Source organism: Aulostomus chinensis, chromosome 12 (assembly GCF_037954235.1).
Source record: "Aulostomus chinensis isolate RoL2024-O1b breed Wild chromosome 12, RoL_Achi_v1.0, whole genome shotgun sequence".
NCBI classification, from domain to species: Eukaryota; Metazoa; Chordata; class Actinopteri; order Syngnathiformes; family Aulostomidae; genus Aulostomus; species Aulostomus chinensis.
Genome location: NC_141331.1, coordinates 10983597 through 10995858, shown reverse-complemented (window position 1 = coordinate 10995858; position 12262 = coordinate 10983597). Strand labels below are relative to the sequence as shown.

General features: G+C 42.1%; 1 protein-coding gene across 2 annotated transcripts in view; it reads left to right on the top strand.

Moving 5' to 3' along the window:
• Positions 1-1941: 1941 nt before the first annotated feature.
• The window catches only part of b3galt1b (UDP-Gal:betaGlcNAc beta 1,3-galactosyltransferase, polypeptide 1b), a 45210-nt gene continuing 34889 nt past the window's right edge, over positions 1942-12262 (top strand). The window contains exon 1 of one of the 2 annotated variants that reach the window (XM_086220091.1): positions 1942-2018. The gene's annotated coding sequence lies outside the window, so the exon portion shown is untranslated. The remainder of the gene's footprint in view (positions 2019-12262) is intronic. The other variant, XM_086220090.1, reaches the window with a different exon arrangement.

Below are 12262 nucleotides of genomic sequence, written 5' to 3'. Positions count from 1 at the left end.
TCAAACTTCAGGTGTCAATAGAGGTTCCGAATTTTCATGCAGGGAAAAATGGAAATATGAGTTAAATAAGGTAATAGAATTGTGAGAGACAGGTCAGACATGTGCAGTAGGACACTTGAGCACTCGCAGGCACGTCTTAAATGAATTTTACAGCCGTCTAAAATAGGCTTATGACCAAATGTGGAGACTCATCCTCTTACTGCTCCTCAGTGTGGACGTCCAACAGCTTAGCATACGGCCATGTGAAGCTGCAAGATAATGCAGGGGCCTATTTTTCTTTCTTTTTATTGAAGGTGGCCCTGTTAAGAATATATGTGCTGAGGACCTAAAGAAGCAAGTATTTATGTATTTATTTTTAACACCTTTGCGGAAATATACACACTAAAGTACAAGTCATTTGAGATGAGGGAAAAACCAAAAATCTGTGCGTCTTTTGAAAAAAACGAATCACATTTATTTTGTACTACTTTGTATCTGTCAGCAAGTTTCATCGACCTGAAATTCAATGGCAACAAATATTGAGAATTTTCACTCCTGTCCCCCAAATAGAGGCCAAGATGACACTATCAAAGACTTACATGAAGTATGTCACATTTGAATAGCAACACATAAATATGGCTGGAATGTAGTTTCAGACTGCACATCTCCTATCCATATTGAATTATTGTACACAGAATAATCAGGGCATCTTTTATAACTTCACATTATTGCGCAGAAGTCTTTTGATACATGCACATATTTATGAGAATTTTACATATAAATGGAAATGAATATGAATCCATTACTTATTGAGATACGTCCACAAAGGTTTTACATAAAGGGACTGTATATGTACTGCATATAAAAAAAAGTCCCTCTCACCCTTTGTGGGGTGCTTCTGTGTCATCTTCTAGCTCGGGTTCTCTACCAGAGGCCTGGGAGCCTGAGGGTTCTATGCAGTATCTTAGCTGTTCCTAGGACTGCGCTCTTCTGGACTGAGGTTTCAGGTGTTGTTCCTGGAATCTGCTGGAGCCCCTCTCCCAGTTTGGGGGTCACTGCCCCAAGTGCTCCTACTTCCACGGAGACCAAGTCAGCCTTGACCTTCCATATCCGTTCTAGCTGTTCTTTTAACCTCTGGTATTTCTCAACCTTCTCATGTTCCTTCTTCCTGATGTTGGCTCACCAGATGTCACCACATCTGTCACCACTGTCCTCTTCTGCTCTTTGTCCACCACTGCTACGTCCGGTTGGTTCGCCAGTAGCTGTTTGTCAGTCTGGAAGCTGAAGTCCCACAGCACTTTAGCCCTGTTGTTCTCAACCACTTTTGGAGGTATGATCCATTGGGATTTGGGTACTTCTGGTCCATACTGGGTACAGATGTTTCTGCATACCATCCCAACACCTGCTCTCCATGAACACTTTTGCGGCTAGCATCTTATACCCCACTACTATGTGTTGGACTGTTGGCCACCATTTAAGTTATTCCCACGTTTTGATTCATTCATGCCAACAGCATATTTGTTCCATTACTTACATTCTTTGGTGGGACATTTAGGGAACAAGTCATATCTCAGGGAATCAAAAATAATTAAATTGTGGAAACAACTTACATCTCTTGGCCCCCCAAATTCTCAGATTGTGGGGAAAAGTTCTATCACATTGCCTCAAATCTGATTCCCTGTATGCCTTTCCTGGCTCCGTAGCATACAAATGCACACACTTGTTTACTTCTCCATCCTCGATGTTTCCACTAAACTGCACAAGCAGAATATTTCCCTGAGTAAATTTTCCCACAGCGTCAATCTACCTTGCTATGACCGTCCGCCTGCAGCCTTCACTTTCTCCCTCTGAGCGGATTGGCAAAGCGTCTATCGGATTACGTTCTGATTGGTCAGCTCAAACTGGTCGGGTGACGTCACCCCGCTGCACTACCATCATGTTTTTTTTTCCTCCTCAGTCGAATAACAGCGCTTAAGGATGCTGGAGCAGTATCATCGGCATCATGAGTGTGGGCTGGATGGAGGAGCCACCCGAGAGAGGTACGGTTGGCTCAGCGGAGATGCTTCACGTCTTCCGTGAGCTGCTTCAGCTCCGCTGGTGTCGCTCTGTGTCAGGCTGGATCTACTTTGTTGTAATTTCTGCAGTGATTGTGGCTTCGCCCCATGCGCTGGTGATAATCTCCCCGTGATTGGTGAGCGATCTGGGGGCTTTGATTTCTTTTCACTGGTGCTGGTCGTATCTGTGCGTGCGTGCATGTGCGTGTGCGCGCGCGCGCGCGTGTGTGTCCTCAGTGATGCAGACTTTGGCTCAGTCCCCGCTGAGCTCACACTGGTCTCCGTCCTCTCTGATGAGGGCTGCTGCCACTTCAGGTTTACAAATGCGTAGGTTGTCCTGGACATCGCGTGAGGAAGAGCTGGTGAGCAAGTTCAGCTAACGCTGGTCAAACTTTGCACAGATGGATTTTCGGTTCATGTGTCTTTCCTGTGCAGAGAGCTGTTAAAAGAATAGAAGAAAACCTCAGAAAAATGCGTGAATAATGTGTGAAAGGTGTATGCAATAATTCAGTATAAATAATAGAAGTGCCACTGGCATCCTGCTCCTGATAGCTGCCTGGAACCAACTTGATTTGTCATCTTTTGAATAAAACAATAAATAAATAAAATGGGTCTAGGTGGAAGCTGTAATAAGCTACTAAAATATTGAAAATGGACCTGGCATTGAAATTGAAGGCAATGGATTGTTTGTCTTTAAAATTCTATTCCATATAAAATTATTTCTTAAGTGTTGTAAAAATGGAAGTTTCCAACAGCATTTTCAACACACCGACTTCAAGTTACTTCCACACCAGTTTAGTTTCACAATTTATTTGTTTGTTTTTACCACTCATATTGAAATTATGTGTTGAAAATACTAAATAATTAAGCTGTCGACGGCAATGGTGAGCCAGGTCCTTGGAGTTGGAGAGCCGCCCCCCCCCCCCCCCCCCCCCCTGTGGCTGGGACATTTTAGATCATTACCTGGATCAAATGCTAATCCTCTCTCTAGTTCAACCATACAACGGTGTCTGGTGCACATCCATCCATCCACAGTGCTGCATCACACTTCCTGTGTGTCTTTTTTGTTGACTTTATTAGTTGCTGAGCTTGTGTTTCTGCAGTTTGTGTGTGTGTGTGTGTGTGTGTGTGTATGACTTGCTGCCCTCTCTAATCACATTTCTGCAAGGTGTAATTAGTCGGGGGAGTTTAGAGCTGTAATCCCTGGTTAAAGTGCACTGTGTCTTTGCTTAGTCAGTGTTGCTTTCCTTGTTAAACAGGTCGGTCAAGCAGCACTTATTTAGATGTTGTGAGTCTATACTCATTGAGCTTTGGTTTTAAATATATTGCTTAAACCTCTTTGCGAAGCAAGAGACAGAGAAGTCGTACCCGAATATAGATCTGAGAACAGTTTGACACCAGTGGGTTAACTCTTAAAGTTCTGTACCAGCTCAGAAAACAGACAGATCAGATCATTCAGCTGTTTAATTTGCAACCTCACTCAAGAACTTGGCTATTTTGAGCTGAAAACTGCATTGTGATATTTCAAAGTTGTCTATTGTTTGGGTTTTGGTTTTTTTTGGCAGCAAATATATAAATGTTGATATGAAAATAGAAACATAAAACATACATCTTTGACATGGATCACATCAGAATACAGACTTCAGAGCTGTGCAAACTGCAAAAACTAAATTAAGAATATGATCAAATAAAATAGGTGAACATGATTAAAAAAAAAGAATATTAAAGCATACTAGCAGATTTGGGAAAACAAAAGAAGAATCTGGGAAAAAAATTCAAAATTCAAACAGTAGTGGCAGGATTCACTATTTGAATTCATGGAGTGTTACTTTTCCCCTATTAAAATGCAAAAAAAAAAAATACAAATAGTGCAAATACAGCACGTATGCTGGATATGTGAATATATACCTTTGATATGAGATATGGCACAGCCCCCCTGATTCATATTTCAAACTGTTTGACATCAGAATCATCAGAATGGGTAAAAACGTGTCCATCATTTGGGGCTCATAGTTTCCCTGGGAAAAAAACCCTCCTGTAGAGCTTCAGTGATATTTTCTAGCTAACTGTTCTGAAACCACGACAACCAAATGTTAAAGACGAGCACTTTTTGCCACAGACGCCACAAATGCAGGGTATATATTTGTGTGAGCGGCATTTTTTTCCTCTGTTGGAAACGAGTTCATGGAGTGAAGCTGACAAATTTACCACAATTGATTCCATCCCATAATAATCTGAGCTGCTCTAATTAAAACTTAAGAACCCCCCCCCCCCAATAATTTCAAGTTCATATTCTAAATTGAATATTGGGCCGACAGAAGAACATTTACTCCGATGATATTAGATTTCTTCAGGGAATAGATAAACATCATGAGCAAATATCATCCTCTTGCAGGAGTTTCCTCATCCGGCTATTTATCTCTCACTGAAAGAAGAAAATATTAGAAAATGATCAAAACTTAAACTTCAGATGCAAAAAAAAAAAAAAAAAAGGTTATATATTTTTCATCTTCCATCTCCTTCCTCTCCTCTCCTCAACACGTGCTTGTCAGTCACATCTAATTTTCTTCACCCCTCAACTCTTTTACTCCTTCTCCTCTTCACATTTTTCTTCTTTCGTGCCCTTTCCTCTTCACTCTCTCTCACTCGCTCACTCTCTCTGTACCTGAGAATCATCGTCTCACAGATCGGCTGTAGTTTCAGAGAGACTCAGGGAAATTATGTCAAAATTAAGAGATTTGGGGGCTTTGGAGAACAAATCAAGACCACAGCTTGAGGGGGGTTCTGGGGGTGCTGAGGGCACTCATTTGACACTTGCACACAGGCACACAGTCCAGCCTGGACAGCTAGATCTTCTTCCTCTTTCTGCCCCCCCCCCCCCCCACACACACACACACACACACAAACACACACACACATACACAGCACCCCTTTCAAGCACCAGATGGCACTGCTCCATCCACTGGACTGGATGGAAGGTACGCTGTCAGGTCAGGTCAGGGAATTTGGGAGTGACTCTGCGCTAGTAGACTTCCATTCCCAAGAACCGCTGCTCCGTACTGGCCGGAGGCTTTATGTTCTCAGCTTGTCCCTTGATACGTCCCATTTTCCTCCAATTTATCACCAATCAAGGATGAACTGAAATTATTTTACGGGTCAAAGGTTAAGGTCAGTGTCACCAAACTGAACACGATATCTGAGGAATCCTTCTTCATATCATTCATATAAAACATCCACTGGGAATCATGGATGACCTGGAACATTTTGGTGGTCAAGTCTTTGAGACACACATTTGGAGGCTTATAAACTTGATGCAGTATTTCTAGGTTGGTTTTGTAGGCTTTGGGCTGCTGTTTTATATACCTTTGGACACACACACACACACACACTAACACACACTGTGCTCCACCCTTGGTACAAACTCCAATTCACAACCTCTGCAAACCTTCTGAATTTCCTTTTTTAAGAACCAGTGTTCTGCCAAACCCCACAGGCCTGTAGACCTTCCACCATGCAAACAACAGAGTGTGTAGCCACATTTTCTAATTGTGGTCGTCCTGTTGTACGAACTTTCGGATCATGGAGAGGTTTTTTATTCAAGTACTCAACAAGCACGTAGCTGCCAATTCATCTACATCTGTTCCAGGAGTGAAAGCTGCTATCCCCCCCAGTGTCTGTGCCAGGGTGGCCACTGGCTGATTTAGCAGTTGTCCTTCCTCTTCTTTTTCTCCCTCTGTGTACACACACAGTCACAGACACATGTGCGTATTCAATAGCTTTTGTATCTTGCCATAGCACACATGCCACTTGAACACAAAAACACACTTGCACAGCCAGAGCAACACAATACAGCACACTATATAAGCGCTCCAGCTTGTGTGCAGTCATCCAGCATCATGCTTCTACACAAAAAAAGAGGAAAAATAATTAGCCAACAGTCAACAGCTGTGCCAATTAGACTCACCTTGGCACTGTTCCCATGAGCCACTCCCATTCACCCCCACCCCCCCTGCTGCAGCTGAGCATAAACAGTCCCCATCACGAAATATTACTCTTGTTTGTTGGCGCTCCACTGTGACACATGCCATTCAGTCCATTCAGGGTTGTGATATCTGCTGTTTCACCAGTTATAGAACCTGATATAGAGTTCCACGTGTGCGTCCTCTTTTTCTGCCAGCTGTTACCAACAGGTTCTGGACAAAGTTAAGGTGTAAATGTCATTTAATTCTTGTGACAGGTGCCTTAAGGGTTGATCATATCTAGTCAGCCTCACTCTGTTTTAGTTAGTCACACCATTTAATCCAGTTTTAGTCCATGAAAAGAGGTGACAATTTTTTTTAGTCTAATTTTTTTCAACCTTGATTTCTTTGTGATGAGCCTCATATGAATGATTTATGGGGCTGTTTTTTTCCATTTGGACTTAAATTCATATTAATTCGAGTTAGATTTTAGCCGTTTGATTATTTTTGTAGGGGTGGCACGGAGGTGCAGTGGTCAGTACTGTCGCCTCACAGCAAGAGGGTTCTGCGTTCGAGCCCCAGCTCGGGCATGTGATCTATCTGTGTGGAGTCTGCATGTTCTCCCTGTGTCTGCGTGAGGTCTCTCCATGTGTTGGCCCTGTGATGGACTAGCGACCCGTCCAGGGGGAACCCCGCTTCATGCCTGAGGGCTGCTGGGATAGACCTTAGCCCCCCCACGACCCTTAACAGGATAAGCAGTAGAAAATGGATGATTCTTTGTCTCTTTGCTATGAATGAATTTTTTTTTTTTAAAGGGTACCTGACAAACATTTTTATTCTAGTTTTTAACACAGTTAAGTCGTGTGGTTGTGATCAATTACAGATGCGCCCTTTTAGCTTGTGTAACATGATGTGACATGAACAGTGACAAACTTCGAAGACATTCCTACCTCGGTCTTCTGTCCTCATGTGGACGGCAGGTACATAAGCCAACTGATTTTGACAGGTTGAAACTGTCAGTGCAGAGATTCTCCAGCTTGGGCAAACATACAACCTGCTGGGTTTGATTTCTTAGGTTGGTTTATTGTAGAAAAATGCACTTAATGCAGCAACTTCGACAGATTGACATGCCAGCTTGCAACCTGTTAATGGCCGTCTCTCTGTTAATTTGTGACACCTGTGGGTGGCACTGTGATAGCTGCAGGATTTGTGACCTGTAACCCCATCGTAAGCAATATCACGTGCGCCTTTAAATCAGCGTTTCGATGTTCTGCACCTGTGCAAGACATGGATCATCTTGGGCAATGATAAAACAAAAAGGTTTAACAACAACGAAAACACATTTGTGGACAAAATTTTAAAGTTTGAACCCGTAGAATTTGTCAAATCTTTTAGGAGGAAAACAAACAATGGCGGGTGCGGGTGTTACCTGATGGATACCGTGTAACAGCAGTAACGCCTACTAGAAGAAAGGAGCTCCTTCTCCCTAGGAGAGACTTGTAGAATTCATGTCAAAACACACTGAAGCCATCGCGGCCGTTTGGCTAAACTCAGCATTGGGTTGCTTGTTCTTTTTTCCTTTAAGCCTTTAATTTGCCACCCATGTGCATGTTCAGTTTAATCACTTTGATCCTCCTACACACATGACGTTACACTCATTCTGTCATTCCGGCAGCTTTTCTACCGCAGTATGTTTTCGCCTCCTGATATTGCAGCAGGAACTAAGTAAAACACCACAATATCAAATGCAGTTCTGTTTCCATTCAGCGGCAAGATTTTGCTCAACCGTCCATTCTCATGGATGGTTGGCTGTATTCAGGTTTATACATCTTCGCTCCTCTTGCACTCGCCACTCTCTTATCTTCTCTGTTAAAATCACAGATCGCTCATTTGCTGTAGACTGCTATGAAAATCCCTCCAGACAATCTGTGAGCTCTCTATTATCAGACAGGCTCTGAAAATAATGTCTGATTACACTCATATTCTCCACTTTGAGTTCTAAGCTCCTACCTTCAGGTGAAAGATACGGGATTCTAAAGAGCAGGCTGAAAGGGAAAAGTGTCAGTTTTGAATTGCCTGATCAGAAAATCGCCTGATCAGAAAATTACGATCAAAAAGCTGCATAAAGGATACAGGCAAGTTAACAGCGGTATAAGAGACAGTATTTTTGTGTCATCTTGGCATACTGAAGACAGTTTTTCAGTGGGAGGCACTGAAAAAGAATTTCAGCCAATGAATGGTCTCTAGCTACCTTATTATGAGAAGATGAAGGAGTCTGAGCTGAAGCCTGTTGAAGTTTGACTTGATTTCCCCAGTGGCCAGTAGATCAGGACTCCTTTTGTTGTGACCAAAAGAGACTTGGACAAGCTCTGTCGGAGCTCGGGTCCTCAATTGACAAAGACAATTGTTAAGAGCAGCTCTACTGATGCTGCGCCTGACGTCTTGCTTATGCACACTCACTGTATACAATATATAATGTATATATTACAAGTCCTATTCTGCACGCTTGCCTGCTCTGGACAAAATAGTCAGAATTCATGTCGTAGCGTAAAGGAATAGTATTCTGAGAAACATGGTGTGCTTGTTGGGACACGGAAGAAAGTTAGATAACAATGTGGAGGCACTAGCAATGGCATAAAGTAATATCACTTAAAGAAAATACATTTCTTCCTGCAGTTTTCTATTGTGGATCAGCTTCTTTTTTTTGTCCCCAAAAAAGATTAGTTCATGAATGTTTCCAGGAGAACAAGCACAGTAAGTGTGTCTCCAGTCTACCATGTCTGAGCTGTGTTGTAATCCTTGGAACATATACGCTCTGTGACTGACAGTCGGTCTCACTCAGCTGAGGAACTTCATAGTCTGCAGTGGTCTGTGAACACAACTCAAATGTGATTTATTTTCCGCTTCTACAATTCTGGATGTTTTAGCGAAACTTATGTTCAGAGGCAGCAAACTGCTCCAAGGGGGGGTATGCAAAAACGATGATGCAAATACAGCAAATCTTTTATCGGCCTCCAAGTATATGAACCCAAGAAAAAGCCAGTAAAAAAAACAATTAAAGATGTAGGTGGTTAATAATTGATGTTGTGTTACTGTATTGATGCAGAACCGTCAATGTTTGCATCCCTACACTTCATAGATCGAGACATGTCCACACCAGCTTTCACAACTTACACTTAAAACTGACACAAATGGCTGGGAGCAGCTCCAATATAACTCTCCTTTTTTTTAAATTAACCATTTATAATAAGCCTTCTTCTCAATGTTCAGCAGATGCACTATATGATTTGTTTAGTCATGGAGTAAATTAGCTCTCCCTTTTGCAGGATCTAGTCCCTCTGGAGTCATGTCCCCTTATTTAAACTCTCACTGGAATCCCGCTGGTGTAGACATGTCTGCATGGCCCAGCTAAATATGTACTATTTCACACAAGTGTCTAAATGTGTGTGTTCAGGGCAGCATGGAGCTCTGGGCAGGGGGAGAACAACATGTGAGAATTTGGATGGAGTAACAGGAGTATTATCAGTAGTACCAAGAAGAACGTCAGTTTACTGTTGTAGTGTGGACTCATGTTCAGGGAACGAATTGAATTTTACCCTGAACAAACTTAATTTAAACTCCCACTGTGATCTTAAACTTCAAATCATGACATGAGATACTGGTTAGATAGATTGCTAGTGAGATAAGTGACTTTTGGAAGTGTTTTGATTGACCCAACCTTTAACATTTCAGCCCTTGACCCCCAATATAAAGGTTGGAGAGGCTCAGGACGCCTACCATCCCTGGAGCTGTTCAAACAGTAACAGCGTAGGTCAGGAGTTAGAGTGTTCATCTAGTAATTAGAGAGTGCTGGTACGATCCCGACTCCTCCAGAGAACATGTCAAAGTGTCCTTGAACAAGACACCGAACCCCCTAATTGCCCCTGATGAGCTGGTTGGAGCACTGCATGGTAGCCTCCACCATCAGTGTGTCAATGTGGGTGTGTGCGTGTGTAAATGAGGTCAACTTTGTAGTGCTTTATGTTAGAAAAGACACTATAGAATTAGATTTCATGCAGCATTTTAATAGGCAGATAGGCAAAGACATCCATGTTTACCAGTCTATTGTGTGTGTGTGTGTGTGTGTGTGTGTGTGTGTGTGTGTGTGTGTGTGTGTGTGTGTGTGTGTGGAGCAGGGGAACAGTGTGATCCTCCCACACGCTACATCCCCCTGGTGAGATGCAGCCAACAGCTCCACCTGCTGCGGAGGCATGTTTTAATCTGCGTCGATCCCCAGAGTGGGTGGAGCAACAACCAGGAGAGCTCGGTCGTGGTCGCCCACTGGGGAGAAAATGGGAACAAAAAACAACAAAACGTGTAGTTTGTTGTTGTCATCAGGTGGCGCTATGACTAATTTCCCCCTGAGATGTGGCGGCAACAGTTTTTGCATAATCCAACTAATTGACAAATGGCACCAAGTGCATGCCGTCTTCGCAGAAGGTGATCACATGACCGTCTAGGAGGAGGTAACTTGAGAGTCCATACTTCCGTGAAGGTGTCATAATCTCATTATTTCATCTCTATTCCAAAGTGGAACTGATTATGAATCAACTTGGTTAACTTAAGTTCCATCACTCCACCAAATCCTCTTTGATGGTGGTAAAAACTTTATGACGTTAGAAATTGTTGTAGCGTCCATAGAGGTATGACACCATAGAGTGTCAACCAAATGAAATACACCACTATGCTGAACACCGTTACAACTTGCACTGAACGTTGCATGTAAAATAATCGTGTTTAGTCATTTTAATGCATGAATGTTACAAATGATCCAATGGAGTCGGTCCCTGCTTTGAACTTGGCTTGTATAACAGCCGGATGGGGAACAGAACAGAGTTTTACACAAGAAACTAGAGTACAGGAGAACCTTCACATAGATATCTGTTTATTTGATGAGAAGGGCTTTAGCTGCTGCTATCATCGTATGCATCTAACCACCAGAAAGGGCTCTTTGAGATTTGAGGTCATTGACAGTTGAGCTCCTCAATCACAATCTGCTCGTATTTTGATAAATGTTGGTTTCTAATGCTTTATGTATGAAGGAAATCTTACGGAGATCAGGATCTCCTACAGAATGTAAGAGACTTGGGAGCAAGTACACACAGTATCACAGTAAGAGAGCTCACAAAAACAATCATCTCACACACACACACACACACACACACACACACACACACACACACACACACACACAAACACCCACGCTTACAATCACAAACACAAACTTCCAAGCTGTACCAGAATCTGCTTAACAAATCTAACAAATCTGCTACTGAGTTCAAGCTACGAATTTGGACATGCTTCAGATCTGCTAAACACTCTTACTAGTCGATTATTTTGATTATTCCAGAATGGTAATTTGCCAACAATACATTAAAAAAAACATGAGCAAACTTTTTTGAGCACGTTTTGCACTCAGAATCAAGAGGTTATGAAAAACGATGTCATGACAAGGAATAATTCACATCAATAAAGTACAATAAGGCCAGTTAGAGTATAAATTATTTTGAGCTGAGGTGAATAAATGAAAATCTGTTGGAAAAAACGATAAACACAAAAACAAAAATCTAAAGAGCAACAAGTCATTTATATCATTTGTGTGTGTGTGTGTGTGTGTGTGTGTGTGTGTGTGTGTGTGTGTGTGTGTGTGTGTGTGTGTGTGTGTGAATAAAACAATTAACACTATGGAAAAAAAAGCAGCAGGATGAAGTAAATCTTATTCAACTTATCATACCTGTCACTCATATTAAGCCAACTCTGTGTAACATACACCCAATCATAATCTATAAATACATGCAGCTGTCTCTGTTTATCATTATGATGAGCAGTTGTTTTAGTTCCATTTTCTTAACTTGGTATTTTAATTTATTTTTATTTGAGGTCAAAATTTTGTCACAGCTTGACAGTTATTGTGTTCAGAAGGTATAAAAATCTGGATGCAGACAAAGGTTACCAGGCAGTGACAACATTCTTAAGTGTTTAAGCGTCTTCACAGCTTTTCACCAAGCGCAGTCATTTATTGTTTTATTCGTGCAACATTTCATCTAAAGAAATGTTAAAGCCGCCATCATTATTGTATCTAACCAACAGGGACGTGTCGGGTTCTTTCTCTTGACTTCAAGTTAGGGACATTTGTGTCTTAAAAACCTGCATTAGCATTGCAAATGGAGCCGCTGTCTTGCCTTATCCATATTTATAGCTGTGTCATCCAGGGCCCAGCGTGCCAAAATG